This window comes from Tachyglossus aculeatus, chromosome 3 (genome assembly GCF_015852505.1).
Source record: "Tachyglossus aculeatus isolate mTacAcu1 chromosome 3, mTacAcu1.pri, whole genome shotgun sequence".
Classification (NCBI taxonomy): domain Eukaryota; kingdom Metazoa; phylum Chordata; class Mammalia; order Monotremata; family Tachyglossidae; genus Tachyglossus; species Tachyglossus aculeatus.
The window spans coordinates 108401519-108416648 of NC_052068.1; the positions used below are offsets into that span (position 1 = coordinate 108401519).

The following is a 15130-nucleotide window of genomic DNA, read 5'->3' on the forward strand; positions in this document are numbered from 1 at the left end:
GGAGACGAAGTGGGTGAGTAATATTGGCTGCCTCTTCTTTACTTATCTGCTATTGTTGCTGTCTACACTGATGTTGTTTTCATGCCCCCTCTCCTGAGTTTGAGCTGAGAGACAGGTATCAAGTAGTCCATACTATCCCTTTGGGCTCGGGAGAATAGGAGTCAAAACTCTGTGACCATCCCATCTACCATGGGACAAATGGTCACCTTAGTCTTTATTGTTTATGAGACTTTGCTAAGTTCTCACTATGTTGCAGGCACTGCACTAAGCACTAAGCTGGATACAAGGTTACTGGTTTGGACACAGCTTCTGTCCCACATGGGGCTCCAAGTCTGACACAGGAAGGAGGAGGATTTAATCCCCATTTATGGATAAGGTGACTGAGGCTTCGAGAAGTTAAGTGACTTGCCCAAGGCCAAAGACCAGATAGTGGGTGGAGCTGGCATTAGAACCTGGGTCTGCTGACTTTCAGGCACAGGCTCTTTCCATTAGGCCACACTTCTTATTTAATGAATTGCGCTTGTGGTGTCATACAACTTATTATTCCTATTTTCTTCTTTAAGGCACCTTTCACCTCCTGATTTCTCAAGCTATAGGTCAAGGGATAAGCATGGATCACAGTGGTGTAGAACATGGAAGCAGTTTTATCAGTCTCCAGTGAATGATTTGATTTGAGCTGTAAATACATGAAGATGATGGTCCCATAGAATATGGTAAAAGATGTGAAGTGGGAGATGCAGGTGGAAAAGGTTTTATGTCTCCTTTCAGAAGCGTGGATCCTTAAGATGGCCAGGAGAACAAAAATGTAAGTGATGAGGACAATCAGAAGTGAGCTGAGCATATTAAAACCAGCAAATGCAAAAATCAGCCTCTCTTTGATGTGGGTGTCAGAGCAAGACAATGCCAAAAAGGAGACCTCATCACAAAAGAAATGATTAATGATGTTGGAGTCACAGTAGGAGAAATGAAATATCAGAAATATGTGAAAAAATCCAACCAAAAATCAGTATAGGTAAGTACCAGCCTCCAGTTGGGTACACAGTTTCCAAGACATCACAGTGATATAAAGAAGAGTTTGGCATATTGCCACATAATGGTCATATGGCATCCATGCCAGGAGAAAAAATTCTACACCTATAAAAGTGATGAAACAAGATAGCTGAATAGCACAGGCCAGGAAGGAAATGCTTTTCAACTCTACAAGCAAATCCACCAGCATGTTGAGAGTGATGGAGGAGGTATAACAGAAGTCAACAAGGGCTAAATGGCTTAGGAAAAAGTACATAGGACTGTGAAGTCGAGGTCTGAGCCCAATTAATCCAATCGGTCCTAGATTCCCCATGACACTGAGTGCATAGATCAATAGAAAAAGCACAAAAAGGATGGCCCGCATCTGTATGCTCTCTGTGAGCCCCAGCGGAATGAACTGCATTGCAGCTTTGCACATAGTAAGCACTTCAAAACTGCAATTATTATTATTATTATTATTATTATTATTATTATTATTATTATTATTACCTTGCCCCATGAGATCCTCCAGATTTCCCAGACATTAACCCAAGAGGTGGTATTTTATTAACGAAGCAAGGGTAAGGAGGTGTGTGATTCTCTCAGGCCAACGGGATAACATTTAGCATAACATAATGGAATAACGGAATAACATTTAGTTTAAAGTAAACTTCCTCCTCCCAATATATTTGTAGACAGTCAACCTCAAAAGCATCTATTTGTAGTAGTAGTAGTAGAAGCAGTAGTACCATTTATTGATACAGAGAAGCAGTGTGTCTCAGTGGAAAGAGCATGGGCTTAAGAGTCAGAGGTCATGGGTTCTAATCCTGCCTCCACTACTTGTCTGCTGTGTGACTTTGGACAAGTCACTTAGCTTCTCTGTTACCTCATGATTTACCTCACCTGTAAAAATGGGGATTGACTGTGAGCTCACTGTGGACAGGGAATGTGTCCATTTGTTTTTGTATTGAACTCTCCCAACTGCTTAGTAGAGTGCTTTGCACACAGTAGGAACTCAATAAATATGATTGAAAGATTGAACAGTCCTTCTTGGATCTTGAACAGTTTGAGGCTCCGCACCTTTTTATTTTCCCAGTTTTTTAGCAGGTTACTGTAAACATAAAACAAGTATAGAAAAAATTAATGAAGAGCTATCCCCACTCTGGCATATGATACAGAAAAGATAAGGGACCTGTGGTCAACAAGTATCAGTCGTAGCATTCATTGAGCACCCACTTGGTGTCGTTCAGTGTACTAAGTGCTTGGGAAGTACAGACTATCAAAGTGACTTGTTCCCTGCCCACAAAAAGCTTACATCCTACCGGGGGAAGCGAACATAAAAATATAAAAATAAGCACAGAATATTTTTTATAATTTTGTCTGCAGTTTAAATTTATTCAAAAGAGAGCATTTCCTTTCTACTTTGATTAGGGAAGTTACTTCATATACCTAATAGGTGGTCCTCAAAATAAACAGAATCTTTCTTGGTGAAAAACTTCAACACGTCAGATAATCAAGACTCTAAGTAACGACCTTGGTATTGAATAAATGCGAAGTTCATAACAGAATGAACATGCTTGTGTGAGTTCTTAGAAGAGAATTCACCAAGAAGCAGAGATTCAACTCCCTTTTCATGTCCAACAGTGACTCTCCCCTGCTTCAAAGCCTCAGAGAAGCAGCGTGGCTCTGTGGAAAGAGCCCGGGCTTGAGAGTCAGAGGTCGTGGGTTCTAATCCCAGTTCTGTCACTTGCCCGTTGTGTGAATTTGGGCAAGTCACTTAACTTCTCTATGCCTCAGTTACCTCATCTGCAAAATGGGGATTAAGACTGAGCCCCGCGAGGGACAACCTGATTACCTCGTATTTACACCAGCGCTTAGAACAGTGCTTGGCACATAGTAAGTGCTTAACAAATACCAACATTATTATTATTATTGAAGGCATATATCCTCCAAGGGTCCTTCCCTGACTAAACCCTTCTTTCCTCTTCTCCCAGTCCCTTCTGCATCACCCTTATTCCCTTTATTCATCCCCCTTCCTAGCCCCACAACACTTATGTACATATCTGTAATTCTGTAGTTGAGAAACAGCCGTGGCTCAGTGGAAAGACCACGGGTTTAGGAGTCAGAGATTGTGGGTTCTAATCCCAGGTTTGCCACCTATCAGCTGTGTGACTTCGGGCAATTCACTTAACTTCTCTGTGCCTCAGTTACCTCATCTGTAAAATGGGGATTCAGACTGTGAGACCCACATGGGATAACCTGATTACCTTGTATCTACCCCACTGCTTAGAATAGTGCTTGGCACATTCATTCAATTGTATTTATTGAGCTCTTACTGTGTGAAGAACACTGCACTAAGCACTTAAATGCCATCATTATTATTATTATTAATTCCCTTATATTAATGTCCGTCTCCCCCTCTAGACTCTAAGCTCACTGTGAGTAGGGGATGTGATGGTTTATCATTACGTTGTACTATCCTAAGTGCTTAGTACAGTGCTCTGCACAGTGTAAGCATTTATCAGTACGGTTGACTGACTGACAAACTCAAGTCTCAAGAGAATTAGATCCTTAGATGAGTGTATATAAAGCACATGCGTAGGCCAGTCCATTTAGCTAACAATAGTGTTAATACAATAATAATGTTGGTATTTGTTAAGTGCTTACTATGTGCAAAGCACTGTTCTAAGCGCTGATGTGGGGAGAGCACAGAAGTTTGGTATAGACGTAGTGCTGGCCAGCCTCTTTGGCAATCACTTTCCTCATTGGGATACAGACAAGAGTTGCCCTTTAGAGATCCTTGGGGGGATGGAGGGGAGTGAAGTTAGTGACCACATACCTTTTTAAAGAAATAGGTGGCATCAAGAAAGGGAGCAACAGTGGCTGCCCAGAAAAGCTTGCCAGAGATTGTTGAGCCCCAAGAACAGGGTTCCTTTTCATTGTCATGCCCTAGAGGAAAGAGAATGGGCCTGGAAGTCAGAGGATGTGGGTTCTATACCTGGATCCACCACTTTCCTGCGTATGACCTTGGGCAAGTCACTTAACTTCTCTATGCCTCAGTTACTTCATCTGTAAAATGAGGATTTAGAATGTAGGACAGGGACCGTGTCCAACCTGAGTATCTTGTATCTACCCCAGTGCTTAGACCAATTCTTGGAACACTGTAAGCACTGAACACATACCACAATTATTATTATTATCTACCAAACATAGCCTTCATGCTGGCCTATGTTCACCTTTCCTCAATCAGTACGTATCTTGGGCTTCTGGGTAAGGAACATGCCTATCAACTCCGTTATACTGAACTCTCCCAAGCACTTAGTACAATGTTGTGCACACAGCACTCACTCAAGAAAAATACTTATTAGTTTTCTTAAACAGTTATGTTCTAGCACTGTGTTAAACATTGGGGTAGGTACAGTACAGTCATATCATAAACAATCTCTTTTCCATATGGGGCTCACAGTCTATGAAAGGAGGAGGGAAAATAGGCATTCTATTCCCATTTTATAGATGAGGAAACTGAGATACAGAGAAGGTAAGTGAAGTTAAGGCCATTGTCACACATCCAGTAAGTGGTGGAGCTGGGATTAGAACCCAGGTTTCCTGATTCCCAGCCCTGTGCTCTTGTCATTAAGCCATGCTACTTCCCTGCCCTAGAGCTGACCCTGATCTTAGATATCTTGATTTGTCTTTGCATCATTTCAGTCCCAAATAAAATCAAGAGTTTCCAAGTGACTTTAGGAGCATCTCAATAAAAACCCAGTGAGATTCATAGATAAAATAAAATCCACAAGCAGAAAAGCAACTCCATAGGCCACAGGGATTGGGTCTTCTAACTCTTTTGTGCTCTTTCAAGCCATTAGAACAGTGCTCTGCACAAAAGTAAGATAAGGTTATACTATCAGGACTGAAGTAAGGGGTGAAAATATGAGGGTCTAATGACAATATTAGAGGAAAAGACTGGGAGAGACAACATATATTAAGGTCAATTAGAACAAGAAGGCAATATGAAGTATTAATAATAATGGTATTTGTTAAGCACTTACTATGTGCCGAGTACTGTTCTAAGCACTGGATTAGATACAAGGTAATCGGGTTGTCCCACGTGGGGCTCACAGTCTTTATCCCCATTTTCCAGATGAGGTAACTGAGGCCCAGAGAAGTGACGTGACATGTCCAAGGCCACACAGCAGACTGGTGGTGGAGCTGGGATTAGAATCTGTGCCCTCTGACTCCCAAGTCCACACTCTTTCCTCTGAGCCACGCTGCTACTCAAGCATTAATAATTAATAATTAATGTAAAATATTAGTACCAAGCATGTAAATAGCTATGATGAAATTATTTGTTGTCATATATGTTAAATGTTTATTTTAAAGGAGAATTTAGTTGTGTTCACCTTTAAGGAAATTCCTGCAGCAGGAAGTACTGGAGCAGAAGACAAGATGGCAGCAGCAGCAGCAGCCATAGCAGCAGCAGCTGCAAGTCAGCTCATAAAGACAGAAAACCTACCTGCCCACCACTTATTTGTAATTCTGAAAAACATGAATTACCTCTCTTAATCAATGGAAGAGTAATTCAATAGTGATGGCAACATTTTGTCCTGAATGAAGCAACCCCTAAATATTTTCCTTAGAGTGAGTTAAATAACTTATCTCATCAAGTAAACATTTGGTTTGGTTCTGAACATTAAAAAAAATGCAGAACGAAACCTGGCAATCTGACTGACCTGAGGAGGAGACGTTGTTTTTCCTCACTCAGTTGGTTCTTGCTTGAAGCTGCTGGAGCATCTTATTTGTTTCTGCTTCTCTCTAGGGACCTCAGTCTTGCCCCCTGTTCCCAGGGTACACTGGAATCACAAAGGGAATGCCAGCTTCCTGGGAGCAGAAGAATGATGTCTCCTAATTAGACAGCACCCTACTTTGTAATCCTTAAATAATCAATGTTCAAGGACTTTCCTCTTTGAGAACCAGGGAATTGATTGCTCTCAGTAACTTAAATGTCCCAGGGCAAAATAAGACAAATATCCTGGATACTTAGACTGTGAGCCCCAAGTGCTCAATCTAATTTTCTTATATCTTATCTTAGTGCTTAGTACGGTGCTTGGCACATGGTAAGTGCTTAATAATAAGTTATTATTATCATTGTCAGTCTATGCAAAGTTAAATTGAGTAAGGAGAATTGCTTGAATAATCTGGACAAATAATGTGATATATTTTGGGCTAGATAGTCCTGGGAACTAACTCTATACATTACTGGTCCAGTGTGGAAGGAATCTTCAGTATTTATATTGATTGAGGGCTACTCGTCTGTATGTGTCCATCCAGACCCACATTACCTCAAGAAAACTCACCTCAAAATGCATTTGGATTTGATTTATCCCTATAACATTTAGATATTTTGAGTGGATGGATTTATTTGCTCTGGAAGATTCACTTCAAGGTGCCATTTTAGGCCCTGATTATCATGGCAATATAATATCCTGCATGCTTGAAGAAGACCATGTATCTTATTACGTATTGTGATTCTAGGATTGGAGATGACATCCTGTCATGAATGGGAAACTTGCTAAAGATGGGAAAAAAGAATAGGGGGATAAATATTCATAATAACAATGATAATTCTGGTATTTGTTAAGTGCTTACTATATGCCAGGCACTGTACTAACTGCTGGGGTGGATACAAGCAAATCGGGGTGGATGCAGTCTCTGTCCCACGTGCTGCTCACAGTCTCAATCCCCATTTCACAGATGAGGAAACTGAGATTTAGAGGATTTAAGTGATATGCCCGACGTCACACATTTGCCATTTGCCCACACTTTATCCACTATACCATGATGCTCTCAATTATCATTTTCCCAAACAAAGGGTTACTAGGGATTATTGTTAGGACATGTTCAATTTATCAATTTCATCTGATAAATATGGTATATCTCTTCTACTTAGACTATAAGCCCTATGTGGGACAGGGACTGTGTCCAACCTGATTAAGTGATATATACCCTAGCACTGCTTAGTAAATAGTAAGCAATTAACAAATACCAAAGTTTGTTAGCATTATCATTATTATTACTATCATTACTATGATTTCATAAATGATCTGGAATAGAGAATGCATTGTGAAATCTCTGAGTTAGCATGGTAGTTTTTAAGACAGACTCTGAGGCAATACTAGTAGTATGTAGCTCCAAAACTAGTTTTAATCCATCCTAGGCCACTGTGACTCATGTGTTTGGCATATAGGTTTAGGCTTACTTTGTGTAGTCAAGTTATTTTTTGCATTGTTTTGCAAAGTATTTCTTCATTAATTTATATTTTTAATAGAAAGACACAAAAAGAGGCAAGCAATCAATAAATCAATAGTATTTATTGAGCACCTACTGCATGCATAGCACTGCTCTATGCATTTGGAAGAGTATAATAGAGTAGCAAATATGATCCATGCCCTCAAGGAGTTTATGATGTAGAAGAGAAACAGACACTAAAATGAATATCGGAGGAAAAATATCTATCAATCAGTTAATCATATTCATTGAGCACCTGTTTTGTGCTGCGAATTGTACTAAGTGCTAAGGAGAGTATACTTAGGAGTGAAGCATCATGCCTTAGTGGAAAGAGCACAGGTCTGGGAGCCAGAGGTCATGGGTTCTAATCTTGCTCCCCCACTTGTCTGCTGTGTGACTTTGGGCAAGTCACAACTTCTCTGTGTCCCAGTTACCTCATCCTGTAAAATGGAGACTAAAGACTATGAGCCCCACGTGGGACAACCTGATTACTTTGTATCTACTCCAGTGTTTAGAACAGTGCTTGGCACATAGTTAGCACTTAACAAATACCATTATTATTATTATTATTATATATCTCCCCTCTTCTCAAAAACCTCACAAAAGTTGCTCATTTCTCTTTGTACCTAGAAGAAACTTCCACTCACTCAACTCTATCTTTCTCATTCACTCTCTTATCTCACTGCATTGGAACTCTAACTCTACATTTTTCTCAAGCAACCTCCTCACTGCACCTCCCTCTTGCTTCTCCTGCTCAGGCCCTTCCTCATGTTTGTAATTCCCTCCCCTCACATCCAACAGACCACTGCTCTCCCTATCCTGGAAGCCCTTCTGAAATCATATCTCCTCAAGAGGTCTGATGTGATTAATTTCTAATCTCTCCACCTTTCATCAGATCCACTCTCTCCACATAAACAGTGAAGCAATCACATCTCCCCATGGCATTTATGTATATATCTTTACACTATATAAGCTCCTTCTAGGCAAGAAAGGTGTCTACCTAGTCTATTATAGTGTGATAATGATAATAGTAGTAGTAGTAGTAGTAGTAGTAGTAGTAGTAGTAGTAGTAGTAGTAGTAGTAGTAGTAGTAGTATTTGTTAAGCGCTTACTATGGGCCCAAACAATGTTTTAAAAAAATGAACAAGGCAGTGAAGAAAAGTATGCACCGGGAAGAGAGATAATGCAGGCTGGAACATCAGTGAGGAGTCTGATAATAATAATAATTCTGGTATTTATTAAGCACTTACCATGTTCCAGGAACTGTACGAAACACTGGGGTGGATACAAGCAGAATGGAGTTGGACACAGTCCCTGACATGGGGCTCACAGTCTCAATCCCCATTTTACAAATGAGGAAACTGAGGCCCAAAGAAGTGAAATGACTTGCCCATGGTCACATAGCAGACAAGTGGCGGAGCTGGGTTGGAATAACCCAGCGTTTCTCAGTGGAAGCAGCGACCCAAGAGAAGCAGCGTGGCTCAGTGGAAAGAGCACGGGCTTTTGAGTCAGAGATCATAGGTTTGAATCCTGGCTCCTCCACATGTCTGCTGTGTGACCTTGAGCAAGTCACTTCACTTGTCGAAGCCTCAGTTACCTCATGTGGAAAATGGGGATTAAGACTGTGAGCCCCACGTGGGACAACTTGATCACCTTTTATTCCCCCCCAGCGCTTAGAACAGTGCTATGCACATAGCAAGCTCTTTACAAATGCCATTATTATTATTATTAATAACAAATGTATAAAACATGTAAATAATAGAAATTATGGATAGAACATGTGGCTTAATTACTCAATCAGCGATATGGATTGAGCACCCACTGAGTGTAAAGCCATATTAAGCACCTGTGGAAATACAACTAAAGCAAGATACACTGTCTCTGCCCTCAAGGAGCTTTACACTCGAAAGAGGCAGACAATTTATTTACTAGTTCTGTGATAGGAGGATGTAACAGGAAGTACTTCAACAATATCAGGGTGAGATAGCAGAATACATAATTGAATACACACATAGAAACAAATAAAAATATGAATATGATAATAGGCATATAGGTGCAGCAAATAGGGATAAACTTCTTAAGTGTTAAGATATAGATGTACCATTGCATTCATGACTGCTTCCTTGCTTGTGAAACTCTTGTTCTGCTTACCCCACTCATGGGTGCCCCACTTACATTTTCCATTTAGCAGCTGCTCTGGTCTTTTGATATTGTTAGCTCTCCTCACACTAAGTTGACTTACAATGTGTGTGAGCTCATTTCAATACAGGACCTCACTGTTGGTCATCTAGTCCTGCCATTTGCTGTTGTGAGTGGCTCATATGTTGGGCTGATGAAACTCCCTAAGACACTGAATGAGTCTATTGTAGTAGGTCCAGGTCTTAGAGTTATATGGAAGACTGGGTACCCCAACAGTTGTAGAGATCTTCAGTTTTCTAAGATATATGATCCACTGCCTCTAAATTCTGTCACTCTCCACCCAACTATGCAACATTTTGTTTTCTGTTCTCTAACTCTTTGTCTAGCTGTGCATCATTGGATTAAGTACTACGTGGGTGAGCAAGATGTAGTGACCATATTAGGTTTCATGTGGTCATTCAAAGTCTTTGCCGTTGTGAAAGATTTTCCAGGGTAGGAGGATACATAATATTGCTTTTTCTCAGTTTTATTGTCTGCCCATAGCTCTTTGCTGAAGTGATCAATAACGACCTGTTTTGCTCTGTATGTGCCTCAAGAGAAGTCTCTGTGCAACAGCTGGCATTATTAGAGATTTTTTAGTTGCACCAGGGGCAATCCAACTAATTATGGTGTGTAATTACCCTACCAGTAATGCCTTGAATTATTATTGGCAATAGTTCAGGTCTGTTTTCTCGATTCAATATAGTGTTGGGGGTCAGGACGGCCATCACTGTGATGATCTCAATGAAAAGTATAGAGTTGAAAAGTAGAAGTTTGGTAAGGGATGTATCTGAACAAGCCAGTGACAACAGAGGGGTGATGTCGCAGAAGAATCAATCAATCAATCAATCAATCAATCAATCGTATTTATTGAGCACTTACTATGTGCAGAGCACTGTACTAAGCGCTTGGGAAGTACAAATTGGCATCACATAGAGACAGTCCCTACCCAACAGTGGGCTCACAGTCTAAAAGGGGGAGACAGAGAACAGAACCAAACATACCAACAAAATAAAATAAGTAGGATAGAAATGTACAAGTAAAATAAATAAATAAATAAATAAATAGAGTAATAAATATGTACAACCATATATACATATATACAGGTGCTGTGGGGAAGGGAAGGAGGTAAGACGGGGGGATGGAGAGGGGGACGAGGGGGAGAGGAAAGAAGGGGCTCAGTCTGGGAAGGCCTCCTGGAGGAGGTGAGCTCTCAGCAGGGCCTTGAAAGGAGGAAGAGAGCTAGCTTGGCGGATGGGCAGAGGGAGGGCATTCCAGGCCCGGGGGACGACGTGGGCCAGGGGTCGACGGCGGGACAGGCGAGAGCGAGGTACAGTGAGGAGATTAGCAGTGGAGGAGCGGAGGGTGCGTGCTGGGCAGTAGAAGGAGAGAAGGGAGGTAAGGTAGGAGGGGACGAGGTGATGGAGAGCCTTGAAGCCCAGGGTGAGGAGTTTCTGTCTGATGCGCAGATTGATCGGTAGCCATTGGAGGTTTTTGAGGAGGGGAGTAATATGTCCAGAGCGTTTCTGGACAAAGGTAATCCGGGCAGCAGCATGAAGTATGGATTGAAGTGGAGAGAGACACGAGGATGGGAGACCAGAGAGAAGGCTAGTGCAGTAGTCCAGACGGGATAGGATGAGAGCTTGAATTAGTAGGGTAGCGGTTTGGATGGAGAGGAAAGGGCGGATCTTAGCAATGTTGCGGAGCTGAAACCGGCAGGTTTTGGTGACGGCTTGGATGTGAGGGGTGAATGAGAGAGCGGAGTCGAGGATGACACCAAGGTTGCGGGCTTGTGAGACGGGAAGGATGGCAGTGCCGTCAACAGAGATGGGGAAGTCAGGGAGAGGACAAGGTTTGGGAGGGAAGACAAAGAGCTCAGTCTTCGACATGTTGAGCTTTAGGTGGCGGGCAGACATCCAGATGGAGATGTCCTGAAGGCAGGAGGAGATGCGAACCTGTAGGGAGGGGGAGAGGGCAGGGGCAGAGATGAAGATCTGGGTGTCATCAGCGTAGAGATGATAGTTGAATCCGTGGGAGTGAATGAGGTCACCAAGGGAGTGCGTGTAGATCGAGAACAGAAGGGGACCAAGCACTGAACCTTGGGGAACCCCCACAGTAAGAGGATGGGAGGGGGAGGAGGAGCCTGCAAAAGAGACTGAGAAAGAACGACCGGAGAGATAAGAGGAGAACCAGGAGAGGACGGAGTCTGTGAAGCCAAGGTCAGATAACGTGTTGAGGAGAAGGGGGTGGTCCACAGTGTCAAAGGCAGCTGAGAGGTCGAGGAGGATTAGGACAGAGTATGAGCCGTTGGATTTGGCAAGCAGGAGGTCATTGGTGACCTTTGAGAGGGCAGTTTCCGTGGAATGAAGGGGACGGAAGCCAGACTGGAGGGGGTCGAGGAGAGAGTTGTTGTTGAGGAATTCTAGGCAGCGCGTGTAGACAACTCGTTCAAGGAGTTTGGAAAGGAATGGTAGGAGGGATATGGGACGATAACTAGAAGGTGAGGTGGGGTCAAGAGAGGGTTTTTTTAGGATGGGAGAGACATGGGCATGTTTGAAGGCAGAGGGGAAGGAACCAGTGGAGAGTGAGCGGTTGAAGATGGAAGTTAAGGAGGGGAGAAGGGATGGAGCGAGAGATTTCATAAGATGAGAGGGAATGGGGTCAGAAGCACAGGTGGCCGGAGTAGCACTTGAGAGGAGGGAGGAGAGTTCCTCTGAGGATACCGCTGGGAAGGATGGGAGAGTAGCAGAGAGTGTTGAGAGCTGGGGGGTTGGAGAAAGGGGGAAGAGACTTTGGGGAGGTCGGACCTGATGGATTTAATTTTGTTAATGAAGTAGGAGGCCAGATCGTTGGGGGTGAGGGAAGGAGGAGGGGGAGGAACCGGGGGCCTGAGAAGGGAGTTGAATGTATGGAAGAGCTGGCGGGGGTGATGGGCATGGGTGTCAATAAGGGAGGAGAAATAGTTTTGTCTGGCAGAAGAGAGGGCTGAGTTAAGGCAGGAAAGGATAAACTTGCAGTGAACGAGGTTGGCATGGTGTTTAGACTTTCGCCAGAAGAAATGATTGATTTCATTAGAGCCACAGAAGGTAAATGAAAAAGTTGAAATCTGTATGTAGGGCTGAATGAAAAAAGCCACCTACGTAGGAACCAATGATCAAGGAGACACACGCTTTTGGGGACATTGTAATTAGATACATTAATGGATTACAGATGGCCTCGAAGCATTCAGTAGTTCCCAGAGCTATAAAGAAATACATCTGGGCTGCACATCCAGCAAAAGAAATGACCGTCTTCTCTTCTAAAAGATTTGTTAGCATTTTGGGCAGGGTCACAGTGGAATAGCAAATGTTTAAGAAGAACAAATTGCTGAGAAAAAAGTACATGGGAGTGTGGAGGTGGATATCAATCCAGATTAATAACACCATCCCCAGGTTTCCCATGAGAGTAAAGACATAAATCAGTAGGAATAGCACCAACAGGACAGCCCAAAGTGATGGGTTCTTAGTCAATCCCACAGGTACGAAGCCTGTCACTGCAGTGTGATTGTCCCTCACCATTTCAGCATTGATTACCTGGAGGAAAATAATGTAGAAAAATGATATATCGGAATGATGGCCGAACAGCAAGAAACCAGCTGCCCAGAGGACCAGACAAAATGGTAAAGAGCTGATTTTTTTTTAGGTTTTTTTTTAATGATATTTGTTAACAACTTACTATGTGCCAGGCCCTGTACTAAGCACTAGGGTAGAAACATTCTAATTAGGTTGGACAAGTCCATGTCCCACATGAAGTTGACAGTCTTAATCCCCATTTTACAGATGAGGTAATTGAGTCACCGGGAAGTTAAATAATAATAATAATGGCATTTGTTAAGCAATTACTATGTGCCAAGCACTGTTCTAAGCATTGGGGTATATATAAAGTAATGAGGTTGTCCCACGTGGGGCTCACATTCTTAATCCCCATTTTACAGATGAGGTAACTGAGGCATAGAGAAGTTAAATGACTTGCCCAAAGTCACACAGCTGACACGTTGCAGATCCGGATTTAGAACCTATGACCTCTGACTCCCAAGCCCATGGTCTTTCCATTAAGCCATGCTGCTTCTCGTTGACTTGCCCAAGGTCACACAGTAGACAAGTGACGTAGCTGGGATTAGAACCATGGTCCTTATGACACCCTTGCACAAGTCATTTCACTTCTCTGAGCCTCAGTTACCTCATCTATAAAATGGGGATTGAGACTGTGAGCCCCATGTGGAACAGGAACTGTGTCCAACCCAATTACTTTGTATCTATCCCAGTGCTTAAAACAGTGCTTGGCAGAAAGTAAGCATTTAGCACATACCACAATTATTGTTGTTATTTTGCCAGCTTCTTCTTGATAATTTTGATTTGATCCATGAAGTTCTCCTCAGTACTCTTGGTGCCCAGAGTCAGATCCTCACAAGACTTTCTGTGTGACTTTCTGTGCAAGACTTTCTTGCACATCTTCATCGACAGTGCAAAATAGAAGATCAATCCATTATCCAATGAATTTGTCCCTTATATCTAGAATCTCTCCCGTTGGTGAATTTGCCCGAAAGCATCATGCTCCCCAAACTATCTCCAGTGAACTTTACTCATGGAAAAACAGGCTTCCAATCACTTTCCACTTATCCTATCCATCATGCAAAATAAAGTAACAATTCAGGGAGCCCAGATTGACAACATCATGCTTTCAATTCCAGTTGAGATTTTGGGTAAGTAGCTATCAATAAGAATAAAAAACTCTTCATATAGAGACATACACTCAAATACTCTAAAATGCTAATCTTCCTTTTCTCCAAATGGAATTCCAAATGAGAAATTTGGTCAGTCATTTAGATATTATATATCTCACTTTCCACAAAATCTACAAATGCCTAATCTACAGCAGACCTGTAGAAAAGAGGATAGAAAAATCACAGGGCAAGGAAAAACTATGGGTGGTTTGTGTCTACATCACTTATAATAATAATAATGGTGATGGCATATGTTAAGCACTTATTATGTGCAAAGTACTGTTCTAAGCACTGGGGAGGGTACAAAGTGATCAGGTTATGTTGCCAACTGTACTTCCCAAGCGCTTGGTACAGTGTTTGGCACACAGTAAGCACTCAATAAATATGATTGAATGAATGAATGAATGAATCAGGTTGTCCCACGTGGGGTTCACAGTCAATCCCCATTTTACAGATGAGGTAATTGAGGCACAGAGAAGCTAAGTGACTTGCCCAAGCTCACACAGCTGACAATTGGTGAAGCCAGAATTTGAACCCATGACTTCTGACTTCCAAGCCCGTGCTTTTTTGATTGAGCCACACTGCTTCTCTAACATATGTACATCACTTATAAGCTCTTAGTACAGTGTTCTGAAAACAGTATGTGCTCAATAAATGTGGTTGAATGAAGGTATACTTGTGTATACATAAGCATGAATGTATACTTAACTAGTGCCAAGGGATCAATGCAAATAAATGCCTCAGGGGAATATAACCCAATGAGGATCCCAATTATCTCTGGAAACAAATACAAATGAAACAGAAGTACAGTGCATTTCTGAATGGTAAATGAAGGTAGAGAGGGAGAATGACCTAGCGGAAAGCTCATAGACCTGGAAGGGAAGAGAGCTGGGTTCT

At 42.2% G+C, this 15130-nt stretch overlaps 1 pseudogene; it reads right to left on the reverse strand.

Annotated features, from left to right (window-relative positions):
- Positions 1-502: 502 nt before the first annotated feature.
- Positions 503-15130, reverse strand: part of LOC119925391 — a 63191-nt pseudogene continuing 48563 nt past the window's right edge.